Source organism: Acinonyx jubatus, chromosome A2 (genome assembly GCF_027475565.1).
Source record: "Acinonyx jubatus isolate Ajub_Pintada_27869175 chromosome A2, VMU_Ajub_asm_v1.0, whole genome shotgun sequence".
NCBI lineage: Eukaryota > Metazoa > Chordata > Mammalia > Carnivora > Felidae > Acinonyx > Acinonyx jubatus.
Genome location: NC_069383.1, coordinates 55,498,862 through 55,522,055, shown reverse-complemented (window position 1 = coordinate 55,522,055; position 23,194 = coordinate 55,498,862). Strand labels below are relative to the sequence as shown.

The 23,194-nt window shown below is 35.3% G+C and overlaps 1 protein-coding gene across 2 annotated transcripts in view; it reads right to left on the bottom strand.

Moving 5' to 3' along the window:
- Positions 1–23,194, bottom strand: part of MACC1 (MET transcriptional regulator MACC1) — a 538,854-nt gene that overhangs the window by 356,376 nt on the left and 159,284 nt on the right. The gene's annotated exons all lie outside the window — the stretch shown is intronic.

The window sequence follows — 23,194 nt, the reverse complement described above, 5'->3', positions numbered from 1 at the left end:
GACTACTAACTTCTGTTTTATGTATTTATTAAAGAGCTGACACTGTAGTTTGTTGTGAGATGTTTATTTTTCTAACAGAGCTTATAACAGTTATGACAAGGCATTTAATTAATGCATCATTCTGTTTAATATAGATATTAATCAATGTGAAATTTTATGTTTTACAATAAAAATGTAAAGATCTAAGAATGCACAAAATGCTTCTTTGTTTACCATTGTGTGTTACATGATCCTTGGAGCTGCCAGACACTAGCATTCTCACATGAGGAAATGTAGTAACATCCATACATTGTCATTGGTAGAGGACATTACATAATTCCAAAAAGCTACTTGAAGAAAGTTGTAAAGCCGATGATACTGAAAGATGTAGGGCCATCCAAATTTCTCTATTCCCTTTTGATAGCTGCTCAACCAACAGTGGAAGTAGAAAGAATATCCAAATTACAAAGAACTGAAAAATTAGCTAAAAGATAAATCAGGCTTTCTTTACTAGCCAGAGACTTCTACCATCACCTTGATACAAATGTAACATGTTCATAAATTTCAGTCACACATTCTGGAGAGACATATTTAACAACTGAAATTTATGGAATACCCTTGTGTGTTTGTGATTGTGATTGTTGTGTTGTGATCTGAGGGCCGAGAGTAAAGCACATGAGGGGACAAGTTAAAAGTTAAATAAGACATGTAGACAGATTGCCTGTCATTAGGAATTTTAATAGTTTGAAGGAAAATGTATATGTAGCACATCTATAAGTAGAAGTTGCACTAGAAAGATCAGATGGAAGCTGTAAGTAGGTCCCACAAGGACTTTATTTTTGAGGATACATCCCAGTTGGCTTTGGGACTAGTCTTTCAGTCTCAGAATCATGATTTTGTTGTGAGTGCCGTTTGACCCCATTTTTTCCCTTCTATCTTCGATAATAGGACCTGAGTTTCAGTAGAGCACACAGCTAAGACTGAACTACCTAGACTCCTTTGCAGCTAAATGTGTTACAGGACTAAATGATGCCAGTGAAACGTGCAACTCTGGATCTCACTTCCTCTTTCCCTCTTTTTGTTGCCTGAAACAACTGCAGCAGCTGTCTTGGCAAAGGAAGCCCTATACTGAAATTGTCAGAGCGGCCCCTTCAATCATCTGCTCACCTCAAGACTGACACCTGGTGGGGAAACAATCTTTATAGCTAAACCACTGTATTCGATGTTCTAGCAGATAATCTGCACTCTAACAATGTATGCTTTATATAATTGTTTCACTGATTATTCAGCAATACTAATACCACTTCCCTCAATTTTTCAAATAAGAAAAACAAGGCACAGAGATATTAAGGACTTTGTATACATACACACAGCCAGCAAGTTACCAAGGCAGAATTCATACCCAGATCTGTTTTATGCTCCATAAATGACTGATCATGTTTTGTGAGGATAGATTTTACTAGTTTAATTAGCTTTACTAATTTATTTCTCCATATCACTCCCAAATGTGCAATAAATTAAGTTGGAGAGTTAATGTATGTGCAAAAGTACTACTCAGGAAGGAGTGAATAGGCTTTAAAAACGAAAAAAAAAATTTGGTAATGTACTCAGATGCTGGAGCTAAACTGGAGCAGGTCCATAGAGGAGAGCATTTGGCCTAGACTTTGAAGAAAAGATGAGTGTGGACATGCAGAAAGGCAATGTCACGGAGAGTTAGGGGAATGGTAAAGCAGACAAGACTGAGAATTCCATGTAATACCACTGAAATCTTGTTGAGATACAACATTAGATAATGAAAGGCAGTAGCCTACAGGTGCTAAGTTATGGAAAACTTGATTCCCAGGGTTAAAAGTTTGAATTTGGGGTAGGGAAAAGCAAGCTCTAAAGCTTTAGAAGAGTGATGTTGTCGGAATTATATATAGCTTGGCATATACTTATATAAAACAAATATATTCTTTAAATTAAGCATTAATTTCATATCCTTTAATACTAAATGTCAATATTCAATTCTGTTAATGTTGAATCACTATGTTGTACACCTGAAACTAATGTAACATGTGTCAACTATACTCAATTAAAAGTTTCTTTTTAAGTATTATTAAGTATTAATGGTATTAAATGCTTTTTATACCAAATTTAAATATTATTTAGTACTAATATAAAAAAATTGGAAGTATACAAAATCAGGAAAAAAATATTAATTCTAACTTCCTAACATCAATCACTTTCACATCTACGCATATTTTCATTTTATTTTTCTCTGTACTTTTATCACTTCTATTGTGCAGATAATGCATATTTATTATAAAACATCCAAAAACACCTAGACACTACAACTTAAATAAATATTTCTCTGGTCTGACCACCCAGCATTAAACATTGCCATATATTTTCCAGACAGATATACCTGTTTGTACCTAAGACAGAAATATGCTACGAATAGTCTAGTATAAAAATACTTTTGTTCAAAGCATTTCAAGTATTTTTCCATGTCAATATTTCAACAATCATTTTAATAAGTGTATGTTATCCCATCCATAAATGTGCCACTATCTCATATTCACTGAGTAAAGAATGAGCAGGATATAATACCAAATATAAAATCTTGGTTAAAAACTTCAGTATTCAACAAGAGGAGATTGGTTAAATAAGTTGCTTTTGAATGGGTGAGATCTGCATATTTATAATGGCAGAGAAGAAGGAACCAATGTAGAGAGAAATGTTTATGTTGGGAAGGTTTGAATTGGTCTAGGGTATAATAGGGAAGCATTTCAAACTGTGACAAAGAGGAGTCAGTGAAACGAGCTTAAAAATTTTTTAAGAAGTAAAAATCTAGAGAAAAGTACAAAGGGAGTTGAATATGAGCTACTATTGCAAAGAATATTTGAGAGAATTTGGAGACTGGCTAGATAATCAATGATAAGAAAAAAAGTTAGTCGAAGAGAATTCCAATGCCAACTCTGAAAGTCACTACAGACTTCTATCCAAATTGGATAAACCTTCCAATCTGGTCTCACAGACCACATTGTTCTTGCCAATTCATGACTTTTAGACTAAATTCTAACTTCATCAAAATATTTGGCCAGACAAAACTAAAGCTGTGAATATTTAAACCATGTCAATGATCATGTTTTCAAAATCATCAAAATAGGCCTAACTGCAAGATAGACAGGATTTCCTTAAAGCAGTTGTTTGTATATGAAAAATTTGATCAGAATTAGAAGTAATGGTAGGCTGCACAAGAAAAATAAATGATACCTTGGCTTTCAACTTGGCAGTCCTTTAGCTCTTATTTGGACTGGTGCATTATTTAGTGCTTAGGACCTGGTACTGTTTAGACTTCTTCCAGTGAATTGCTTTAAGCTTCAAAAAAATCCTCAGACTATAGTAGTGAGAGGAAAACACTTACTTCCTTTATTGGGCTTTGTCATATTCTGTGCTCTTTTTTTCATTGTTATGACTACAAACTACACTCTCACCATCATTAAGTTCATGAAAGATCATTATCCACATAAGAAAACCTTAATTTGACATTAGCAACAATTATTTTTTATATTTCCCCCTATTAATTATAATCTATACGTCCATGGTTCTCAATGGGCAGTCCCCAGACCAGCAGCATCAATGTCACATGAAAACTTACTAGAAACTCCAAATATTCTGAACCAGAAACTTGGAATGGGGCCCACTGATCTGTGTTTTAACCTACTCTCTAAGTAATTCTAATGTGTGCCAAAGTTTAAGAACCATTTCCATAAAGAGTGAAAACTAGCATCAACAGACCATAAACTATGGGTTATGCTTACTAATCAGTACCTGATAATCAATATTCAGTACAGGCACTCAGTAAATAACTGCTGAAAGAGTCAGTGATGTTCTGTTTTCTCTGAGCCCCTGAGACATGTCCCTGAGAAAAACCTGTGCTCAAAATTTCCCTGTCATTTGTTATAGTTAAAATCAAAGTAATAAAATGATTGTCTTGCATGTTATTTTTAAAAATAAGGTTGACTTCAATTACTTTTTATAGGAAACCTAACATCTCCAGTGCATGTAGAGGCCCACATTAAATATTTTGATTATCTATAGCCAGTTCTCATTTTTCTGTCACTGAAAACCTCTCTGTTTTTTTCCAAAAACTAAATGTATTTATATTTTTGTGCATTGTAAACAGTGGAGGATCTCCATCATTACCCAAATTAACAGGGGAATTCCTAACATGGCCTTTGGAATTCCATCCTGGTCAGAAGACTCAATCAAATCTTCTCTTCACACCCTCATCCCCACCAAAGTATACAACATATCTCCTTCTTCTCTGTTTAGTGACACAAGTATCCAGGTCTATTTGTTGTATTCAGGAAATACAAGGAGGACGGCCACACCAAGGACAGCTAGGCACAGCATCCCTTCTATTCTATTCCCTGGTCATTGGAGTAGAAAATGCTTATGTTCCCTCTTACTTTGAGGAATCACATCTATTTACTCTTCTCTCAGGTCTAATTCACTTCTTTCTCCCTTGCCCTAGACCTAGTGTAGCAGGATTCTCACACAGAGAGTCATGACATTGAGGCTTTTCTTCTAGGAAGCAACTTAATTCGTGCAGCACTGCTCAATTGGGTTTGTACCTGAAAAACAGAGCCTGAAATGTCATGTGACATAGTTTTTTAAACACATTTTCTATTTCTTTGTTTCCCATATACGGTAACACACAAACATGCCATCTGATTAAGTGTCTCTTGTTACAAGGTTGTGAGGGATGTTGTCAAGTACATGTATAGCCAAGTTGCCTTCAGGTTTTTATTTTGTTTTGTTTTTTCTCTCCTTAGGGAGGGAACCCTACCACACTAGGTTTATATTCTCTTGAAAAAAAGTAGATCTATGGACATGTATCCACATTTGTCTCTAGTCCACTAAATTTTGCACTTGTTTTGGTAGAATTTCTGCTTTTGTGTGGGCTTGAAAAGGGGAAAACAATGCTTATATTGCCAATGAATAGCAAAATGGAAAAGAAATACATATGTGTGTGTATTTAACAGACAGACCCAAAATAAAAAAAAATGGTACTGAAAATTGGTTCTGGGACTCTGGATCCTTTGAGCCATGGAAAATATAGAGAGGGCAGAGATGGTAGGGATAAAAAGATCGGTTAAAAAAAATTTTTTTTTATAGATCTCTGCTTTGACTCTCTATTTCACCTCTCTCCAGGGATAGGGTGAAACATTCCCTCTAACTGCCAGCCTAGTGGGACTTCAAGGGACCCACCAGAGGCTCTAAAATGTGTTCCTGCATCTGGGAGACAGAGAAGTCTGATGTCTGGCTCATGCCAGAAAAAGAGGCTCCATCAGGAACACCAGCGTGGCTTAGTCGGTTCAGCATCCGACTCTTGATTTCAGGTCACATCATGATCTCATAGTTCCTGGGTTTGAGCCCCACGTTGGGCTCTGCTCTGACAGAGCAGAGCCTGCTTGGGATTCTGTCTCTTCTCTCTCTGCCCTTCCCCCTCTCTCCTGGTCTTTCAAAATAAATAAATATTTTAAAAATTAAAAAAAAAGAGAGACTTCAACACAGATTGGTGCTGATAACATATAAGGCTATGTTCCGGGTCTTATCTTCTCCTAGGATGAATGGCTAGCACTAGGTATGTCTACCTATTTCTAACTGTCTATTCTTACTCTATAGGTTAGAATATAACTTGAAACAGAATAAGTAAGTGCCATTTTTCTTCCTTTCAAATATCAAAACAATAATCTCAGACTCTTCTCAAGAATGATTTTGGATATAATTTACAACTCCCTCTCCCTGACCACAGAATCTGAAAACTACAAATAACATGTATTGAAAATTTTCCCCCAAATACTGTTTATTATGTTTTTTAAAAGGAATTAGAGGAGGGTGTCTAAGATGGCAGCATAGAAAGATCCTGAATTTGCCTCCTCCCACAGACACACCAAATCTACAAATATAAATGGATCAATTCCCTCTGAAAAAGATCTCAAAACTAGATGAACTGCTCTGTACAACAAAGAACAAAGGAACACATTGAGAGAGGTAGGCGAGGCAAACACACAGTCTTATTTAAAAAAAAAAAACACCTACTCCTAATAGAGGGACACACAATAAAAAGGGATCTCACCTGAGAGGAACTTCTCTCAGAGGAGCAAAGGGTTGGTGCCCCACACTGGGGACCCCTACTCCTAGGATCTGCACCAGAGAGACAGCCCTAGGGCTGATATCTGGAAGTCCCAAAGTGCTAAAGGAAACAGAATTCCCCCTCGTGGATGATTCACATTCAGTCTTGCTCATCCTGAGATGCAGTGAAAAAATAGCAGTTTGAAAAGCACTTAGACTATATGAGAAAGAGATTCACTTCCTGATTTGAGGGCATCAGCTAAAGGGGCTGAATCAGTTGAGACAGTCCCAGAAGGGGGAAACTCTGGTGGGTGCCATTGTTACATTCTCCACACAGCCTGCTAGCACAGATGGGTGAACTTGGATAGAGCACCCTCCTGCCACTTTGCTGGGATAGGTGAGACAAGCAATCATAATATTTGCTGAGGCCAGAGAGTGTGGGTGGTTGCAGCACTCCCCTATTCCTAACTAGGGCAGATCAGAGAGTTCTTCTGCTCCCCAGCTAAAGTTTGCAGTGCAGCCAATTGCAACATTCTCCCTCCCCCTGGCTGGGGCTGGCCAATATGAGAGCTCAGAGCATTCTCTTGCTCTCAGCCTAAAGCTGGTGCATGTAGAATCAAGGCACTTCCTGCTGCACTGCTGAATCCCACAGAAGGGTGCACTCAAGACATTATTCCCCTGCCTTTCAGAAGCCAGCAAGCCTGCCCACCCCCATCCCCCACTCTCCAGCTGCCTTGCAAAAGCCAGCAGGCACATGCAATCCACACAAGGGATATTCCTTGATTGCCTGGCCCTGGTAGCCAAGGGGGCTGGCATTCCAGAGCTCCATGGGACTGTAACAATTGGAAAGACAGTTCTTGGCAGGCCACCACACCCAGGGCACTGCACAGACAGCAGACTGAAACAAAGTCCAGTCTTCCTGTAAAAAAGGCCCATTTATTTAGCCTGGAGTTTCAGTCTGAGGGATAAGCCTCAGGATTTCCACACATCTAGATACTAAGGAGGCACTCACTCCCAGGGAACATAAACAGGGAAAAGCCATCTTTGCATACCCATTGACCTCATTACAGCTCAAGGAGACTTTCCAGAAATAGCTTATACACAACTGTCACACAGAGGACACCTCCATATCTAGTTTGCAGACCAGTAGAGATTACAATTGTAGCCATACAGAATTGTATATGTGTGCATACTTTAAAAGCTGCTGCTTAAGGGTCTGGCTTCCAATCAGCAGCAATGAAAATAGGTGCTAAATGAGATTCCTTCCTTTGGATCACTAACAAATCTTGGCACACCCTCAACAATGGGGACATATCAGGAATAAATCAGGTGGTTCAGACAAACACAAAGGTTCCAAAGACAACCAAGAGCTAGGGCAAGGTTAAAGAAGGATCATCACCTACACCAGGCCACTCTTTCAAGACTGAGAGAGGTAGCTCTTTCACCTAATACATAGAAACAAACACAGAGAATCAAATAAAATGAGGAAGCGGAGAAATATGTTCAAATGAAAGAATAAGATAAATTCTCAGAAAAGGACCTTAATGATATGGAGATAAGTATTCTACCTGATAAATAATTCAAAGTAATAGTCATAAATATGGTTACTAAACTCAGGAAAAGAATGTATGAACACAAGAGAACATTAACAAAGAAATAGCAAACATAAGTACTAAACAGAAGTCACAAAGCTTAAGAACACCAACACTGAACTGAAAAATACACTAGAGAGAATCAACAGACTGGATGAAGTAAAAAAAAAAAAAAAAAAAAAAAAAGGATCAGTGAGCTGTAAGATAAAGTACTGGAATTCACCCAGACAAAGAAGAAAACAAAAAGAATTTTTTTAAGATAATTTAAGGGATATCTAGGCTATCAAGAGGAATAACATTCACATTATTGGGGCCCCAGAAGGAGAAGAGAGAGAGAAGAGGGGCAGAAAATTTATTTGAAGAAATAATGGCTGAAAACTTCCCCAACCTAGGAGGAAAAAAAGCAAATATCCAAGTCCAGGAATCCCAAAGAGTTTTAGATAATATGAACCCAAAGAGAACTACATCAAGACATTATAATTAAAATATCAAAAGTTATGTTAATCTGCTTTGTTTCTTAAATTCCACATATGAGTGAAATCATAAGTTATTTGTCTTTGATGGACTTATGTTGCTTAGCATAATACTCTCCAACTCTATCCACACTGCAAAAATGTTTCATTCTTTTTTATTGTCGAGCAATATTCCATGTCTTCTTCACACAGTCATCAGTTGATGGACATTTGGGCTCTTTCCATAATTTAGCCATTGTTGGTAATATTGTTATAAACATTGAGGTTCATGTATCTCTTCGAATCAGGACATTTGTATCCTTTTGCTAAATACCTAGTAGTGCAATTGCTGGATCATAGGCGAACCCAGGGGAGGGGGGGGGGTGGTAAAGGAGGGAGGAGAAGCAATGCAGGAAACACATTCTTAACTATATAGAACAAACTGAGGGTTACTGGATGGGAGATGGGCAGGGGGTTAGGTTAAACAAGTGATGGGTTTTAGGAAGGACATTTGTTATGATGAGCACTGGGTGTTGATGAGTCACTAAATTCTACCCCTAGAACTAATATTATATTGTATGCCAACTTATTGGAATTTAAATAACAATTTGGGGAAAAAAAAGAAAAAAAAACATGTCAAAAGTTAAAAAAAAGGTAAACAGAGAATCTGTTTTTTATTTTGTATTTTTAATTTTTTTTTTTTAAGAGAGGGAGAGAGTGTGCATGGGGGAGGAGGGACAGAAGGAGAAAGAGAGAGAATCATAAGCAGGCTCCACACCCAGCATGGAGCCTGACATGGGGCTTGACACAGGATTCAATTTCAGGAACCATGAGATCATGACCTGAGTCAAAATCAAGTGTCAGATGCTTAACCAACTGAGACACTCAGGCACCCTGCCAGAGAGAATCTTAAAAGCAACAAAAGAAAGCCAAATTGCTATGTACAAGGGAAACCCAAAAAGGCTATTAGAATATTTCTCAGTAGAAACTTGGCAAGCCAGAAAAGAGTGGCATGTCATATTCAAAGTGCTAAAAAGAAAAAATTTCCAATCAAGAATACTCTACATGGTAAGGAGACCATTCAGGTTTGAAGAAGAGATAGAGTTACCAGATAAGCAAAAGCTAAAGGTATTCACCACTACTAAACTGGCCATACAATAAATATTACAGGGACCTCTTTAACCTGAAAAGAAATGGCATTATTAGTAACAAGAAAATACACAAAGGTAAAAATCTCACTGGAAAAGGTAAATATTTGGTAAAAGCGTGGATTAATCCCTTATAAAGCTTCTAAGAACACTAAAAGTCAAAAGTAGTAAAAATTAACTAAAAATATAGTAATTAGCTAATGGATACATAAAATAGAAAAATGTGAAAAGTGACATCAAAAACATAGAATGTGGTGGGTGGAGTAAAAATCTAGAGTTTAGGAAAGTGTTCAAATTTAAGTTGTTATCAATTTAAAATATACTGTTATATTCACAGGATAATACATGTGAACTGCATGATAAGCACAGGGCAAAAAATGATGGTAAATACAGAAAAGAAAATAAGCAATCTAAACATAATACTAAAGAAAGTCACCAAATCAGAAAGGAAGAGAGAAAAGAAAAGAAAAAAAAGGAATAGAGAGGAACTACAAAAGCAGCCAGAAAACAATTAACAACATGGCAGTAAATACACACTTATCAATCATTACTTTAAATATAAATGTGCTAAATTCTCTCATCAAAAGACATAGAGTGGCTAAATAGATTAAAAACCAAAACCAAAACCAAACACACAAACAAAAACCAAGACACACATATAAACTGACTATAAGAGACTCATTTTACAAGTAAAGACACACACACACACTGAAGGTGAAGGGATGGAAAAACATATTCCATGCAAATTAAAATGAAAAGAAACCTGGTATATTTATATTCAGACAAAATAGACTTTAAAACAAGGAATGTAATAAAAGACAAAGGAAGCACTACATAATGATAACATAGGAACATCAAAATTTATAAAGTAAATATTAACAGATCTAAAGGGAGAAATTAACAACAGTACAATAGTCAGAGATTTTAACACCCCACCTTACATCAACAGATAGATCATCCAGACAGATAATCAATAAGGAAACAATGACCTTAAGCAACATATTAGACCAAATAGACTTACAGATATATACAGAATATTTTATACAAAAGCAGCAAAATAAACATGCTTCTCGAGGAGCATATGGAACATCATCCAAGACAGATCACATGTTCGACCACAAAAGAAATTTCAGTAAGTTCAAGAAAACTGAAATCATATCAAACATCTTTTCCAACCATAATAATCTAAAACTGAAAATCAATTCTAAGTATAAAACTGTAAAAACTACAAATATGTGGAAATTAAAAAATATGTTACTGAAAACTACTGGGTTATAAAGGAAGCTAAAAAAAAAACAAAACCTAGAGACAAATGAAAACAGAAATATGGCCTACCAAAATCTATGGGATACAGCAAAAGCAATTATAAGAGGGAAGCTCACAGTAATACAGGCCTACCTCAAGAAACAAGAGAAATCTCAAATAAACTTTACACATAAATGACTAGAAAAAGAACAAACAAAACACAAGGTTAGAAGGAAAAATTAAAAAGGTGGAAGCAAAACTAAATGAAATAGAGAGTAGAATAACAGTAGAAAAGATCAATTAAACTAAGAGTTGGTTCTTTGAAAGACAAACAAAACTGACAAACCTTCAGCCAGACCCACCAAAAAAAAAAGAGAGAGAGAGAGAGCTCAAATAAATAAAATTAGAAATGAAAGATAACAGTTATAACTGATACCATATTAATATAAAGGATCAAATAAGACTACTATGAAAAATTATATTGCCAGTGAACTGAACCACTAGAAAAAAGTGGATACATTCATAGAAATTTAAAATACTCTAAGACTGAATCGTGAAGGGAAAAAAAACATGATTACAAGAATTACTAACAAGGAGATTGAGTCAGTAATCAAAACCCTCCCAACAAACAAAAGTCCAGGACCAGACACCTTCATTGGTGTTCCGCCAAATATTCAAAGACTTAATACCGATCCTTATCAAATTCTTCCAAAATGCTCAAGAAAAAAAAGCTTCCAAACTTACTTTATAAAGCCAACCTGGCCTTGATACTGAAACCAGACAAGGACATCACAGAAAAAGAAAATTATAGGCCAAAATCCCCGATGAACATAGATGCAGAAATTCACAACAAAATGTTAGCAAAAAGAATTTAAAAATACATTTTAAAATAATACCATAATGAAGTAGGATTTATTCTGGGGATGCAAGGATGGTTCAACATGTCTAAATGAATCAACATGACATACTACATTTTAAAAAGACCAAAGCAACAAAGACTAGAAAGTACCAGAGAACATCACCAGAAACACCAACTCTATAGGTAACACAATGGCACTAAATTCATATCTTACAAAATCACTCTGAATGGAAATGGACTAAAAGCTCCAATCAAAAGACAAAAGGTATCAGAATGGTTAAAAAAAAAGATCCATCTATATGCTGACTACAAGAGACTCACTTTAGACCTAAAGACACATTCAGATTGAAAGTGAAGGGATGGAGGGGTGCCTGGGTGGCTCAGTCTGTTGAGCATCTGACTTCGGCTCAGGTCATGATCTCACAGTCCGTGAGTTTGAGCCCCGCGTCGGGCTCTGTGCTGACAGCTCAGAGCTTGGAGCCTGTTTCAGATTCTGTGTCTTCCTCTTTCTCTCTCCTCCCCCGCTCATGCTCTGTCTCTCTCTTCTCAAAAATAAATAAACGTTAAAAAAATTTTTTTAAAGAAAGTGAGGGGATAGAGAACCATCTATCATGCTAATGGATGTCAAAAGAAAGCTAGATATCAGATAGCCATACTTATATCAGACAAACTAGATTTTAAAACAAAGATTATAATAAGAGATAAAGAAGGACATTATATCATAGTTCAGGGGTCTATCTGTCAAGAAGATCTAACAGTTGTAAATATTTACGCTCCCAACTTGTGAGAACCCAAATATATAAATCAATTAATAACAAACATAAACTCACTGATAATAATACAATAACAGTAGAGGACTTTAACACCTCACTTAGGGCAACAGACAGATCATCTAAGCAGAAAATCAACAGGGAAACAAAAACAAAGGATATGTCTTTGAATGACACACTGGACTGGGTGGACTTAACACATATATTCAGAACATTTCATCCTAAGGCAGCAGAATACACATTATTCTCAAGTGCACATGGAACATTCTCCAAAACAGATCACATACTGAGTCACAAATCAGCCCTCAACAAAGTACAAAAAGATCAAGAACATACCATACATATTTTCTGACCACAACCCTATGAAACTTGAAGTCAGCCACAAGAAAAATTTGGAAAGCCCTGAAATACGTGGATGTTAAAGAACATCCTACTAAATAATGAATGGGTTAACCAGGAAATTAAAGAAGAAATAAAAGAAAATAATGGAAGCCAATGAAAATGAAAACACAACAGTCCAAACACTTTGGGATGAAGCAAAGGCAATCCTGAGAGGGAAGTATATTGCAATTCAGACCTATCTCAAGAATCAAGAAAGGTCCCAAATATGCAATCTAATCTTGCCCCTAAAAATGAAAGATAAAAATGATATGGTCATCTCAATAAATGTAGAAAAATCATTTGACAAAATTCAACATTCAATTATGATAAAAACTCTCAACAAAGTGGTTATAAAAAGAACGTAGCTCAACCTAATAAAAGCCACATATAACAAACCCACAGAAAATCATACTCAGCAGAGAAAACCTTCAAGCTTTTTCTCTAAGATTAGGAACAAGGCAAGGATGCCCACTATTCCCAGTTTTATTCAACATAGTATTGGAAGTCCTAGCCACAGCCATTAGGTAAGAAAAGGAAATAAAAGATATACATGTCAAAAAAGAAAGTAAAAAACTACTTGCAAATGATGTGATAAAACCCTCAATACTACACACACACACACACACACACACACACACACAATCTGTTAGAACTAATAAGTGAATTCAGTAAAGTTACAGGATATAAAATTAATACACAGAAATCTGTGGCATTTCTATACATTAATAATTGACTATCAGAAAGATAAATCATGAAAACAATCTCATGTACATTCACATCAAAAAGATTAATATGGGAATGCAAGCTGGTGCAGCCACTCTGGAAAACAGTATGGAGGTTCCTCAAAAAACTAAATATAGAACTACCCTACGACCCAGCAATTGCACTACTAGGCACTTATCCAAGGGATACAGGTGTGCTGTTTCGAAGGGACACATGCACCCCCATGTTTATAGCAGCACTATCAACAATGGCCAAAGTGTGGAAAGAGCCCAAATGTCCATCAATAGATGAATGGATAACGAAGATGTGGTGTACATATATACAATGGAGTGTTACTTGGAAATCAAAAAGAATGAAATCTTGCCATTTGCAACTACATGGATGGAACTGGAGGATATTATGCTAAGTAAAATTAGTCAGAGAAAGACAAAAATCATATGACTTCACTCATATGAGGACTTTAAGAGACTAAACGAACATAAGGGAAGGGAAACAAAAATAATATAAAAACAGGGAGGGAGACAAAACAGAAGAGACTCATAAATATGGAGAATAAACTAAGGGTTATGGGAGGGGTTATGGGAGGGGGATGGGCTAAATGGGTAAGGGGCACTAAGGAATCTACTCCTGAAATCATTGTTGCACCATATGCTAACTAATCTGGATGTAAATTAAAAAAAAAAAGTATATACATTGGACGCATGAAAAAAAAATTCCCATCTCAAGAAAGCACTCAATGATTCATTCAAATTAACAGACATTTTATTAAACTTTATATTTGCATTTTAACATAGGACAACATCTAATTTGCTGACACCAATAAATAAAATTCAAATTAGGCAAAATTGGAGTAGATAAATTTGGGGGAAATTTAAACTTACCATTGAGCTTCAAAATCACCCATTAAATGACTACTTAATCTAAAAAAAAGAGTAAAATAACTAGGAATTAATTTAACCAAAACCATGAAAAACCTGTACATTGAAAACTATGAGATGTTGATGAATGAAACTGAAGAAGACAAAAATAGAAAGATAGTCCATGCTGATGGAATGGAAAAACATACATTGTCTACACTATTGAAAGCAATTTACAGATTCAATGCAATCTATATCAAACTTCCAATGACATTTTTCACAGAACTAAAACAAATAATTCTAAAATTTGTATGGAACCACATAAGACCCTGGAAAGGCAAAACAATCTTGAGAAAGAGGAATGAACCTGGAGGCAACACACTCCCTGGTTTCAAACTATACTACAAAGCTATTGTATGTTATTAACACAAAAACAGACACATGGATAAATGGAACAGAACAAAGAGCCCAGAAATAAACCCATGGATACACGGTCAATTAATTTATAGCAAAGGAGGCAAGAACATACAATGGCAAAACAACAGTCTCTTCATTAAAAAGGTGTTGGGAAAAATGTACAGCTATCTGCAAAAGAATGAAACTGGACCACTATCTTACATCCTACACAAAGATTATCTCAAAATGTATTAAAAACATTAGTGTAAGACCTGAAACATAAAACCCATAAAAGAAAACATAGACGGTAAGCTTCTTGACATTGGTCTTGGCAAAAATAAACAAATGAGACTGCATCACATTAAGAAGCTTCTGCACAGCAAAGGAAGCCATCAACAAAAGAAAAAGGCAACGTACTTAATGGAGAAAGTATTTGCAAGGTAAGGAATTAATATCCAAAATATATAAAGAACTCATATGCCTCAATAACAAAAAGGCAAGCAAGCTGATTAAAAAATGGGTAGAGTATCTAAATAGACATTTTCCAGCAAAGACATACACATGACCAACAGGCACATGAAAAGGTGCTCAATCTCAGAAATTATTAGGCATATGCAAATTGGAATGACAATGAGATATCACCTTATGCCTGTCAGAATGGCTATTATCAAAAGACAAGAAAAAAACAAATGTTGGTGAGGATCTGGAGAAAAGAGAACCCTCTTTTCTGTTGATGAGAACATAAGTTGGTGAAGTCACTATGGAAAATTTTATAGAAGTTCCTCAAAAAATTTAAAAAAGAAGTATCATGTGATCCAGCAATTCCACTACTGGTTATCAAACTGAAGAAAACAAAATACAAATTGGAAAAGATATATGCAACCCAAGTTCATTGCAGCATTATTTGCAATAGCCAAGATATGGAAAGAAACTAAGCATGAATGCATGGATAAAATGAATGGATTAAAAAGAAGTGAGATATATATTATATGTCACTACTATGACATGAATGAACCTTGACAGTATCATGCTAAGTGAAATAAGTCAGACAGAGGAAGACAAGTATCTTTTGATTTCACTTATATGTAGAAACTCAAAATCAAAACAAAGAAAACAAAAATGCGGACTCATAGACACAGAGAACAGATTGGTGATTACCAGAGGGGAGGGAGGTTGAGGGCAAGAAATGGGCAAGAAATTTTATAACTTCCAGTTATAAAATATGTAATTACATGGAGATACAATGTACAGCATGGGGAATAGAGCCAATGTTTTATTAATACTTCATAAGGTAACAGATGGCAACCAGACTTACCGTGGTAGCCATTTCATAATGTATACAAATGTTAAATAATGATGTTGTGCATTTGAAACTAATATAATATTGCATGTCAATTGTACCTCAATAAACTAATTAAAGTTTATATTTCAATGCATTTAAAATATATGAGATTAATTTGCATAAAAATATTAACTTTAATCTGCAGATTGATTTTGCAAGTATTGGTTACTTTTCACTAGGCAATTTCCTAGCTTCCTGGTATTTGACGACCATGGTTCTCCCCTTTATCCTTGGATAAACTGTGAAAAGACCAATTATTAAACTTCAAGATTTCATTGCCTTGTCTCCTGATTACATGGAGTCTATTTGGGTAAGTATATAAGTCATATATATATATATGTGTGTGTGTATAAGTAATATATATGTGTATGTGTGTGTATGTGTGTATATATATATGTGTATATATATGTGTGTGTACGTATGTATATATATATATATATATATATATATATATATATATGTCTTTGAATCACAATTGGATTTCTAGAATGGTAACTATATGTATCATTTTAAATTTCTTCTATTAATAAAAGATAAATATGCAATTTAAGTTTCTTCCTAGCTCCTTAGTCATTCAGTAAGAATAAGCATACATCTTAACTCTCTATTCTGGTAATGGATAGATAAGGGCCTAATTAGTCAGCAATGATTTGAAAACAGGAGCAGAAGAGAAGAAGAAACCTACACACTTCCAAAGAACTGGGGATAAAGTAAATGCATTCTTAAAAATGATGGTGAGTGAAGGTGTCAGTTGAGTCTTTATGATGGGTGTGGGTGGCTCAAAAATAAAGGAGAGAAATGAAGAACAAAATGTCACAGCAGGAACAATTTCTATCACTTATCTGGCAGCTCCCCTCACCAACGAACACACACTCATATACACATACACACACTCATATACATAAACTCTGTATGAGTATTAACAGTCACAATACAGCTTCCCAAGGCCCCTTTTGGATGTTTTCCTCCTATGTATAATTTACATATAATATAATGCATGGATCTTAAGTTTACAACTTGATGAGTTTTGACAAATGTATACATCTATGGAACCACCAACTCAATGAAGATATAGAACATTTCTCATTTCAGAAAGTTCTTTATTCCCCTTTCCAGTCAATCAATCCCTCCTGTGATGGTTAATTTTAAGTGTCAACTTAATTGGGAAAAAGTGTCCAGATATGCGATCAAGCATTTTTCTGGATATTTCTGTGAAGGTGCTTGGGGGTAAAATTTACATTTAAATTAGTGGGCTTTAAGTAAAGCAGATTGTCCTCCATAATGTGACTGGGCCTCATTCAATTAGCTGAAGTGGAAGTTGAATCAGCTTGTTCTATCACTGAATAGAACAAAGGACTGGCCTCCCTCAAGCGAGAGGGAACTCTCCAGCAGGCTGCCTTTGGAGCAAAATCAGCAGTTTGGACTTCATCCGCAAATCAGCACTTCCTGGTTCTCCAGAAGACTGCCGTTAGACTCCAAATGCAACTCTTTCCTGAGACTCAGGCTTGCTGGCCTCCTCCATTAGATTTTGGACTTACTAAGCCTCAAAATTACATGAGCCAATTCCAATAAACAAACAAATGCTTGTAAACATAAAATATATATTCATCCTATTGGAGAGAGAAAGTTGTATCTCCATCCTATTGTTTCTGTTCCTATGGAAAATCCAGTACACCCCTTTCATGCAATCACCGATTTCACTTATAGCCAAACAAATTTCTTACTTGCAGTTTTCCTTTGAATTAATAGCCCCTCTCTAGACATTTACCCAAACACAATCTTCTCATAGCAATACTAAAGTATGGAAGCTAGCATAATATTTAAATACATTATTTTTGCTTTTTTAAAAGTCAGGTTCATTATGGTATAATTTCCCTATAGAAAAATTCACTCTTTTCAGATGGATCTTAATAAATACATGCATATAGTTGTATAGCCACTACAACAAACAAGATACAGAATATTACCATCATGCCCAAAAGTTTCTAATGCGGCTTAATAGTCAATTCTCTCTTCGTATCCCCAGGTCCCAACAACCACTAATGATTCCTAACCCTATAGTCTCCTTTTTCCAGAATGTCATATAAATGGAATTATACCATACAATAGCCTTTTGTGTATGTTTTTTTTTTTTTTTTTCACTTAGCATAATGCTTTTGAGATTCGGCCATGTTGACCTGTGTAAGTAATTCCTTTTATTGCTGAATTCCACTGTATGGATGTACCACAATTTGATCATCCATTCATTCATTAGTTTACAAGCCTTTGGACTATTTCCAGGTTTTAGTGATTATAATAAAACTGCTGTCTGCATTCTCAAAAATGTATCATACAGATACATTTTTTATTTCTCATTTAAATACCTAGACAGAGAATTTCTAGGGCAAATGGTAAATGTGTGATTAACTTTACCAGAAACCACGAAACTATTCTGCAAAGTGGCTGTACCATTTTACAGTCCCAGCTGCAATACACAAGTGTTCCAGTTGCTCTGTATCCTTGTTAGGACTTTGTAGTGTTAGGTTTCTAAGAGCCATTCTAATAGGTGTGTACTGCTCACTGCTCTATCTTTGTGGTTTTCACTTGTACTTCCTTAATGCCTAAAGATGTGGAGCATCTTTTCATGTGTTTCTTTGCTATCTGTAGTAGTCAGTGTCTACTGATGTCCGCCCCCCAAATAATCCAGAGATATTGATATTCACATCTCTACGTTGCACTCTTCTAAATTTAATAAGGCTGTGTAACAAGTAGTATACTCTGGAACTGATGGTGTGTAACTTCTAAGGCTACATCATGATGGCTATTGCTGCTTCCTCCTTGATGTATCTTGGCTCACACTTTGAGGTAAGCCAGCTGCCAGGTAATGAGGGAATTCAAAAATACCTAGGGAGAGATCCACACAGTGAAGAATTCAGGTCTCCTGATAACAGCCAATATCAACTTGTCAGCCATGTGACTCAACCTTATTGAAAGCAGATCTTCTAGCCCTTAGGTAAGGCTTCAGATGACACTCAAACAAACAACCCTAGCTAAGCTGCTTCTTATTTTCTGACCTACAAACACTGTAATAAATGTTTATTATTTTAAGACAGCAAGTTGTTTAGTAAATTGTTAAGCAGTAATAATTAACACACCATTCATATGTTTTCTTTGGTAAAATGTCTGTCCAAACCTTTAGTCTATTTTTAAAAATGGGTTGTGTTCTTGTTACTGAGTTAAAAGTTCTTCATATACTTTGGCATAAATTGTTTATAAGGTGTTATTCAAATATTTTCTTCCAGAGTTTGGCTTATTTTTTTTTTTATTTTCCTAATAGAATCTTTCAAGAGAATAGATTTTATATTCTGATAAGTTAAATTTGAGTGTGTATGAGACAGAGAGAGACAGAGAGGGAGAGATTCATGCTTTTGGAAAGATTCATATCTAAGAAATCTCGACCTAATGAAAAGTCAAAGGATTTTTTTCCCATTTTTCCTTCCAGAAGTTATATAAATTTAGGTTTTACTTTTAGATATATAATTCATTTTCGATTTAAAAATATGATGTGAGTTCATTTTTTGAAAGCCTAATTGTTTCAGCACCATTTCTTAAAAAGACCATTCTTTCTCTATAAATAAGCTTGGCACCAGGTAAAACAAATCATTTGATTAGGACTCTATTGAATATATAAATCAATTTAGAGAGAGAATTGACATTTTAATAGTTTTGATTCCTGTGGTGCATGAACAAGATATATTCTCTCCATTTATTGAAATGTTCTTTGATTTCTCTCATTAACAATTCATAACTCTCAACATAAAAATCTTACACATATTTGTTAGATTTATTCTTATGCATTTTATATTTTGATTCAATATTTATGGCACTGTTTATTAATTTCAAATTTTAATTTTCCATTGTCAGTATAGACAAATGTAGTTGATTTTTATGTATTGACCTTTTATCTTGTGACCTTACTTAAACTCACTTATAAATTTTAGTATCTTGGGGTGCCTGGGTGACTCAGTAGGTCAAGCGACTGACTTCAGCTCAGGTTTGTGGGTTCAAGCCCCACATCAGGCTCTGTGCTGACAGCTCAGAGCCTAGAGCCTGCTTTGGATTCTGTGTCTCTCTCCCTCTCTCAAAAATAAATAAACATAAAAAAAAATTTTTTTAAATAAGTTTTAGTGGCTTTTGTTGTAGATTTTTAGGGATTTTCTATTTAGACAATTATGTCACCTATAAATAAAAATAATATTATTTCTTCTTTTGTAATCTGTATGTCATTTATTTATTTTAATTAAAAATTTTTTCAATGTTTATTTATTTTGAGACAGACACAGAGCACCAGTGGGAGGAGGGGCAGAGAGAGTGGGAGACACAAATCCGAAGCAGGGTCCAGGCTCTGAGCTATCAGCACAGAACCCAACTCGGGACTCCAGCCATGAGATCGTGACCTGAGCCAAAGTTGGACACTTAACCGACTGAGTCACCCAGGCATTCCTGTATGGCATTTATTTCTTTATCTTACTCCATTGTACCAGCTAGGACTGCCAGTACAATGTTAAATAAGAATGATGAGAGCAGACACTTTGCATTATCTCCAATTCTTGGGTGAAGGCATTCACAGTCTTTCATCATTAAGTAAACTACTAGCTGTAGATTTTTATATTTGTGCCCTTTATGAAGGTGAGGAAATCTCTTTCTGTGCCTCATTTGCTGAGAGTTCTTTAATGATGGATGTTGAACTTTTCCAAATGTTTTTACTTCATCTACTGACATGATCAATTTTTTTTCTGTGTTTTTTTATTTGTTGATATCACTTACATTTATTTTTTTTTCAATGCTGAACTAACCCAGCTGCTTTTAAACACACTACACAGTATAACCTCACATATTCTACCATATTTTGCACATGGTGCAATCACAAAACCTAATCTGTGGTACCTCACTACCTTCTTAACGATGCTCATCCTCTGACCCACAATGTTCTTTTCTCTTCACCTATCTGAATCCCTGTTTTCTTTCAAGGTCAAGTTTAATTTCACCTCCTCCATAATCCTTTCTCCAGTTATCTTAATTCCCTTTCCATGGGCTAATCATTGGATGTAAGCACTCTTCCAATCCATTTTTTATCAGCAAAAGCCATGTCCAGAAGAGCAAGAAACTGCTTGGGATCAGGGGATAGAGACAAGAGTCAGTGGAGGAGAGTATGATGAGGCAAGGTGGCATAATATTTCAGTATTACAATTGGTGTTTTTCTCCTAGTATAATAATACAGGGAATTTCTTGTTCTAGTTATGGGGAGATTCCAGTAATGTTATGCTCATAGATAATCCTCCTCCCACCCTTACTGCTCTTGGAACAATTCTGGAAGACTGTAGTCCTTTATTTATGGTGGAACTGCAAAGATAAAAAGAACCTCCTGTTTCTCTGAAAATCCTTTGTAAAAATATATATAAAAGAATAAGATAAAATGTTACATTTATTCACTCACTAAATCCTCAGCAGTACCTTGTGTGAAACACTGTGTTAAGCTTTGTTGGAGATAATATAAACAAACTCTATTTGACGTATCTAAATTTAAATTACATGTAAAATACTGAATCTACTTATACTTTCTTGTACTGAAATCTCTATTTCTTTGTAATTCCCCACCTCAGACACACACTCAGCTTCCTTCTACCCAAGGAAAAAGGGCTATTTAATACACAAATACTAAAATATATGGTCACATAAATAAATATTATTAACATAAAGTTAACACTATTTTGAATAGTTTTACACAACTAGTTCCATTATCAAACAATTGTGAAATATAATATTTAATTTTTAAAAATGATTTTGAATATTTTCTCATAATCTCTGAATAGAAAACCCATTTGAAATGTAGCCAACTGGTTTTCATTAAAAATCAAAAATGAAAAGCATCGTGGTTAAAGCTGGGTTTCAGAATTAAAACCGTATGGGAGCTCTGAACAGTGCAACTTTTGGCACTGTCAGGATTTCTTGTGATGAAACTGGCACCTGTTTTCATGGAAGTATTTTGCCACCTATGCATTTGGACATTTTCAGTTTTGGCCTTAATAACAGTATCCAGATGATTATTAAATTACCTAGGTGAGGAGTTTCAAGTTGTTAAATATTCCTTTTTAAAATGTATTTGTCTTCATATAGCAGACATAGTACAGAGTAATTGCCTGGGAAAACAGAAATCGCCAAATATTGGACTAGTATCACCCCCACTCAGATCAGAATCTTAAGAGACAGAGTAAAACTTTGGTGATTTCCATGCTCCAAGATGAAAAACAAAGAAGATAGTCTTATACTGTAAATGACAGTGGGGATTTTTCTCCCTTATATTAGAACTCAGCTAATTAAAATTCAGCTGGAATTTACAGTATTCAACGGTCAAATCAATGTATGCCTTGAACTACAAACACAAGTTGAATGCAATAGGAATTATTGAGTAAAATACTGGATGAATCCCAGTTTTATGTTACCCACAGTCAAATTCTGTGCGCAAGTCTTAACTCTACCTTGAATAATTTAGGAGCCATCTGCCTGAGAATGTCTGTGTATCCCCCTTTCTTCTAACCTTTGATATTCTGATTTTTGATATGCTTTTCTAGTTAAGCCTTGTCAGCCTAAAGTAAACAATTTATTAGTTTTAGTAAAGATGTGATGGTAGAAGAATAAACAGCATAAAACAGTTTAAAAAGGAATGTTTTCAATGTATAAAGCTATATAAAGACTATTCTTCAGTGCCTTTTTATAATCATCCATGAAAAAGTACAGTAGTGCCCCCTCCTTACCCACAGGTCACCAAGCCCCCCAGTGGATGCCTGTAACAGGAGATAGTACTGAACCCTGTACATACACTCTTTTCCCTATACATACATACACACATACATACATACATACATACATACATACCTAAAATAAAGTTTAATTTGAAAATTCTAGCACAGTAATAGATTAACCACAATTATTAATAAAATAGAACAATATATTTTAATAAAAATTATGTGAATGTGGACTCTCTCTCTCTCTCTCTCTCTCTCTCTCTCAAAATCTCTTATTGTACTGCGCTCACTCTTCTTGTGATGAGGCCAGGTAATAAAATGCCTACATGATGAGATGAAGTGAAGTGAATGATGTAAACATTGTGATGTAGCATTAGGTCCTACTGATACTCTGAGGAGAAGTCAGAAGGAGGATCATCTGCTTCCAGACTGTGGTTGACCACGGATAACTGAAAGTATGGAAAGCAAAACCACAGATAAGGGAGGACAACTGTATAAACAGTCCAGTGTATTGGAGCTAAGAGGGAATGCAGGAAATA